Below are 6,316 nucleotides of genomic sequence, written 5' to 3' on the forward strand. Positions count from 1 at the left end.
ATGACACATTTGATGTTACTTTTTATGTATCTTAACAAATTCAATGCTAAAAAAGTACATATTTGCATAATAGATTTTGTATCTTTTTTATTCGTTAACAGAGAAAGAAGTCCAAAAATGTAACATCCAAACAAGTATCTGGACACATCCCTTATTTTAAGAACACTTATAATGTTGTAAGATGAAAGTTTGATTTTTTTTTTTAAAAAAAACATCGAACGTACGTCTCCGCCCTTAACAGATTACGAACCGTAACACCTGAAAACTAATCTAATCTAGCTTAGGCTTTCAATATCCGGTGGTTGCAAGTTTGTTATACACGTGACTGATATGACTATCAGATATGTCTTATCTATTCTAATAGACTAGTCCGCCCGCGGGACTCCGCGTCGATACGGCCACGGTGTACGGGAGATGTCCTGCTAGCCTGATCTATAAATACTACACGTCCTTTGTTGTTTCAAAACCCCATATACTAGTTCCTCCATTAACAAAAAGAAGAAGAAGAAGCCCCATATACTACTGCTACTCAATCCATCGGTGCACCTAGAGCTCAGGTCCATGTCCATGACTCCTCGTTACATCTACGCCTACGGGCCGGACGGGAGCTACTCCTTAAACATCCAGCTCACCGCGCTACCGTGCCCCGGCATGGCGCTCCACCTCAACACCGCCATCGACCTCACCGTAGACAATTACTGGCTGTTCCGCATCCCGCCCATCACCATCGACTTCCTCAACAAGCTGCCGCAGCAGAGCGAGGCCCCGACGCCGGCATCAGCCGTTACCACCCAGCTTACCCGCCGCTTCACGTGCTCCACCGGCGACTTCGTCCTCTGCAGACAGCCCCAGCGGGTGGAGGAGATGGTCACGGCCGCGGGGCTGCCCCTGGAGTGCGCGCCCAGCGTGGCGGAGTTCATCAGCCTGTCGGTCCGCAGCAACTCGTACCGCAAGCCAGTGGCCATGACCGTGGAGGTCGGCGCGCCCGTGGACGAGGACGAGGACGAGGACGAGGAGCTGCCGCCCGGCGCGTCGTCGAGGAGTGCGCCATATGCTACAAGGAGTACCTGGTCAGCGGAGCAACGTCCGTGAAGCTGGCGTGCAGCCACACGTTCCACCGCAAGTGCCTGGACCGCTGGACGGCCGTGAACCGGACGTGCCCCTACTGCCGGGCGCCGGTGCCGGTGGAGCAGGACTACTGGGACGACGAGGATGCTTGCGACGACGAGGAGTCGGAGTCTGATGACATCCCTAGCGAGGAGGCCGACGACGAGGAGTCGGAGTCTGATGACATCCCCAGCGAGGAGGGCGACGACGAGGAGTCGGAGTATGATGACATCCCCAGCGAGGAGGGCGATGACTGGGAGTCCGAGTATGAAGACGTCCCCAACGAAGGAGGATGACGGCTCCTCGCCGGCGCCCGACGGCAGTAGCCAGGAAGTCACCGCGGCCTCTCCGGAGTTTGTTAGTTCTGTCAGGGATCTGTCCCTGAGCTGTCTAAGATTAGATTATATTAGATTAGATTAGATTAGATTAGATTAGGAAGTGTTAGCCCGGTTAGGATCTGGATAGATTCAGTTGAGGGTTTATTGGGTATATATATACCTACGTTAGCTTCCTGTACTCAGATTGGAATAAGAAAGCTTAGTTATATTCCAGTTTCAGTTTTCGTTTTATCAAGAACAGAGTACTGTTTCGCATGGATGCGTTGTCGTTCTGAAGTCTTGCGTCGTCAGCGTGATCCATCTGAAGCAAGTAAAAACTCAAAGGTGATGTTTAATATGTGTTACAGTCTCTGTCCTTAAATGATCCAAGTCCAAATAACAGTCTAACGGAACTAGCTAGAAAAAGGTAAAATTGTTTCATATATTCCAGCGAACATATTACATGTGGAATCAACCAAAGTTGTTACTATACAAACCCCTAAAAACTCAAGCAAAGACTAACTAGTTAGCTGACCGTGCGTCGCTACGGTTTATATATATCACATAGATAGCCACTTGTTTAAATGGGTACATTCCAAGCTTTATAATAATACTAACCATAAAGATAATTCGACATATTTCAGTTGCAAATATTTGAATAATAAAGCAAATGTAAAAGATAAAGAATTCATAAGTGTCCATACATAAAAATTGCAAACAAATTTTACATTACCATTGCATGTGAGAAATTATGCCATACTAAAATAAAAATTATATCTCTAGAGACTCGATGTTTAATGAAGTTTTGAAGGAAAACATAAATGTGACCGCTTCATAATTGTAAAAATACATTGCATTACTATACCAACTGAACTTACAGGATATGAAGCTCGACACTTGAACAATGCCATGAATTACAATCATTGGTGCATAATTTGAAGGACTTTGCCACCTTGGGATGGTATAGGACTCAGGGCCGTGCCTGAGGTAGGGCGGGAGGGGCGGCCGACCTGGGCCCCCATCTCCCAGGGGCCACACCGCACACAAAGTCCAATAAGAATATAGGATAGAAACGGATATTATTTACTATACCAATATATTTTTGAGTTTGTTAGGAGAATGGATTGCTATCACAATATATTTGTTTCTTATCGAATATTATTTACTATACCAATAATTGTGGCATCAGCTGAAAGGAGCTTCTCAAAGCTTAAGTTATTGAAGAATTATTTAAGGTTTGCAATGTCTCAAGAAAGGTTAGACGGGCTAGCAACTTTATGTATTGAGAAGAAATTATTAGATGATGTAAATATTGAAGCCATCATTGATGATTTTGCATCTAGAAATGTTAGAAGACATTTTTAAATTGACCTCTAAAATATATTTAAGGTAATAATCTTACTTATATTTTTTACTGCTCAAGTCTTTCTGTGGTACATCAAGTATAATTAGTTGATACTCCCTCTGTTTATTTTTAGTTGTCGCTGGATAGTTCAATTTTGTACTATCCAGCGACAACTAAAACGAAACGGAGGGAGTATATATAATAGTAAAAAATAGTTTTTATGGTGTTGGGGCCTATGTTTATAATCTTGTCCCGGACCCCTCAAAAGTCAGGAACGGCCCTGATAGGACGGTGGATCAACGCTTGCAGAGGAATGTATAGAAGTATAAAAAGGTGAACCAAGTGACAAAGGCACCACATTGAAAAGCTCTAGGTGATGGAATTTACAAGTATCTGCATATTTACATTGTCTTGTTTTTAAATAATATGCACAGTCCTTTTCATTCTAATGTGGATATCCTAATGTGTTTACAAGTAGACTTGCATGTCCTAATGTGTTTAAATAATATGCATCGTTCTTGTTTTTAAATAATATGCACAGTCCTTTTTAAATAATTTACAAGTAGACTTATTTTCAGTAAAGCAAACAAACATATGTAGAAGACGACATATAACTGGCAACGCAATATGAACCGAGTAAAGTGGATATCCGAATGTGTTTAGCTGCAACCCCCTTGAATTCCAGCCTTTTTCCTGGGATGGGTGAAATTTGCAAGTAGGACCAAACTTGCATGTTTCAAGTCTTTAGATAATAATACAGAAAAAAAATGTTCAGAAGTTTTTAGCTTCAATATTTGCACAGCATGACATATATAGCTAAAGCACTCGATAAATTGTGTGATCAAAGATGCAGATCTGGTGAAATGTCAAGACTAACGAAAATAGCAAGATGCCCAACATAAGAATACAATTACAAACAATATTGTTCTTAAATTTTTTGAAGATAATAGGTCCGAGTTTATTTCTACCTGCATGCATGTGTTCACCAATATGTCTAAATCTCTAGAACGAACCTTGCAATCTTGTCAAAACTACAAGAATCTGTTAAGTGTATTGCCATTCTTGTCTCTACTTTTTTATTATTCAAATTACAATTGAAAGTGCATGGGCCAGATAAGCAATTTCTTAAAATCATCCTACAAGAAACAAAACTCAATCAGTCAGTGATCGCATAGCATCGTCGAGCAAAAAAACACTTTGCAAGGAAGCACCAACAAACGTAAAGCACGACTAAACATAAATATCACATATGAATTAAATAAAGACGTAAATTCGCAAGCAAGCACCAGCTAACGTAAAGCATGGCTGAACACAAATATCACATCTCACAGGATATTCCCCTGTCATAGTTATACTATGGTTATAATACTTACAATTGATAATTAAGTTGAAGAAAACAAACCTCTGCAAGAATAGCAGTCAAGCAATGTTGCGTACTTGTCAGGGCAGCGAGTTTTGTTGACACCATGTCAGATGCAGAATGCGAAATGTATTGGACTGGGCATCCATTGCTCAGAGTCTAGTGAGTGTTTTTAAGGCTTTGCCGAGTGCTTCAGGCACTCGGCAAAGCCGTCGATTCCGGTAGTGCATCAACAAAGGCCCTTGGACATCTCTCCACAGATCATAAAGTACACTTTTTGAGATTTTGTTCCATGAGAAGCGTATCATAGGTAAAATAGTAAATAGCGCAATGAATAAAATACATCTATTTAATAAAAGTTTAAATGTGCCAAAAGTATGGATTAAATTTATACCTGAACCTTGGCCCGCCAAAGCCCCAAATAGTAAGCTTCTATGAATACTAGAAAAAAATACTCAGCTGGTGTGTTGCGCAACATCATGTTAAGACAGACACGATGGTGTGCTGCTCCTAGAGACCAAAAAGTAAAAAAGGAATAGAAGTCGAGAGAAGGGGGGAGCACCTGCTCAGTCGAGTGCTTTTCTGAGACCTATAAAGGCTAGTTTGGGAAAATAGAAATCCCATGAAAAATTGGGGTGGGCTAGTTTGGGAACCCCAATTCCCCAAGGGATTTCTATTTTTCCAAGGAAAATTAGTTCATTTTCCCATGGAAAAATAGAAAACACTTGGAAATTTGAGGTTTCCAAACTAGCCCTAAGTAATACAATTCAATTCTCTGTTTCTATCTAGTATGGGGTGTGCAGGCCTTGGATCTCCAAGGTGAGGGACAAATGACACAACATAACTCACATTTAGAACTAGTTTGGAAAGTCCATTTTTTAAGGGATTTCTATTTTCCCAATGAAAAATGAACTAATTTTTCTTCGAAAAATGGAAATCTTTTAGGAAAATGGGATTCCCAAACCGAAGAAAATGAAAATCTCTTGAAAAATCTCTTGTGAAAATGTGAGTTCTGCTGTGTCATTTTACTGGATTCCCAATACATGTCTTCACCTGGGTCTCTACATTGGACGGCCAATTTTGCACCTCCTAAAACTGAGGTCAGCCAGTTGTGTTTCGTTGAGAAATCCATATGCGCCAGTTTTAGCCTTTTATCCTCTCAGGTAATTCCGTCCGCGATGAGATCAGCTCCTGCAACACAATTACAAACACAAGGATCAGCCCAAAATTTTTGCTTCTACGACGAAGAACCCAGTGGTGCCGCGCCCTCTACCATGTACCTCTGGTTTAGCAAGGGTGATTCATGCATGGTTAGTTGGTTACCTGCAAAAAACAGTTCGTCAGCAGACATACCACACTATTTTGAACTTAAACTTATACATGGGGCAATTAGAGCTAAAGCATAAGTGCTTTCGGATAAATTTTCCTTTTGTATTTTTTGCAAACCATATAGCCTCATATGTGTAATGTCATATATTTCATTGTCAATACTATATAGAAGCTCTTGCACATTGCGTTGAGTTGTTGGCTATTTGTCGAAAGGCGAGAGCCTCCTAGACCCCCTCTTCGTCGCCTCTGCGACAAAATCCTCCGACGAACATGGTTGATGCCTGCATTAGATTAAAAGAGAACTATGTTGCCACAAGCCTAAAGAAATGTTGGGATGCTATCAAGTTCATTTCAGATTTAATATTAAAGATTTGGTCAGACGCATCCCAAAGAAATACTTAAAAATCTATGGAGGATGAGAGTTAGACGGTGGCTGGCTCAAGTGTATAGCTTAGATTGTCCTAAATGATTGGCCAGCCGGTGTGTTTCGTCGGTGCTTAGTGCGTAACAATCAAAAAAATTATATGGGCACTGCTTACCTTTTTTGGTTCATCACCAACCACTCACGCTCTCTTCGAGCCCAACTTCCCCACAAATCGCCTCACGCCATATCATCACGGGCGGTGAGTCCCTGGTGAAGCGGAGGCGGGAGTCGTAGTGCGGCACGAAGTTGTGTCGGGCACCGCCACGTTGCTCCATTCCGGTGGAGCGGCGGTGACTAGGTTAGGGGAAGTGGCGAGACTCGAGAGGAGGTGCGGGACAGGCATGGCGCAGTGGCAATAGCGTTGAAGATTTCGGGGTTGCTTCGCTTCTCTGGATTGCAGCACTGCACGCAGCTGACTCATGTTTCACTCGTAG

At 42.2% G+C, this 6,316-nt stretch overlaps 1 long non-coding RNA gene and 1 pseudogene across 1 annotated transcript; one reads left to right on the top strand and one right to left on the bottom strand.

The window, feature by feature from the left end:
• Positions 1–515: 515 nt before the first annotated feature.
• LOC109939578 (RING-H2 finger protein ATL79-like) lies at positions 516–1,563 on the top strand (annotated as a pseudogene).
• A 3,319-nt stretch (positions 1,564–4,882) lies between these two features.
• On the bottom strand, positions 4,883–6,316 carry LOC111589350 (uncharacterized). The gene is made up of 3 exons (XR_002748371.2): positions 5,998–6,316; positions 5,410–5,452; positions 4,883–5,320 (listed from the first exon to the last, which is right to left on the bottom strand). It is a non-coding gene; the product is annotated as an uncharacterized lncRNA (long non-coding RNA).

This window comes from Zea mays, chromosome 5, assembly GCF_902167145.1.
Source record: "Zea mays cultivar B73 chromosome 5, Zm-B73-REFERENCE-NAM-5.0, whole genome shotgun sequence".
Taxonomy (NCBI): Eukaryota; Viridiplantae; Streptophyta; class Magnoliopsida; order Poales; family Poaceae; genus Zea; species Zea mays.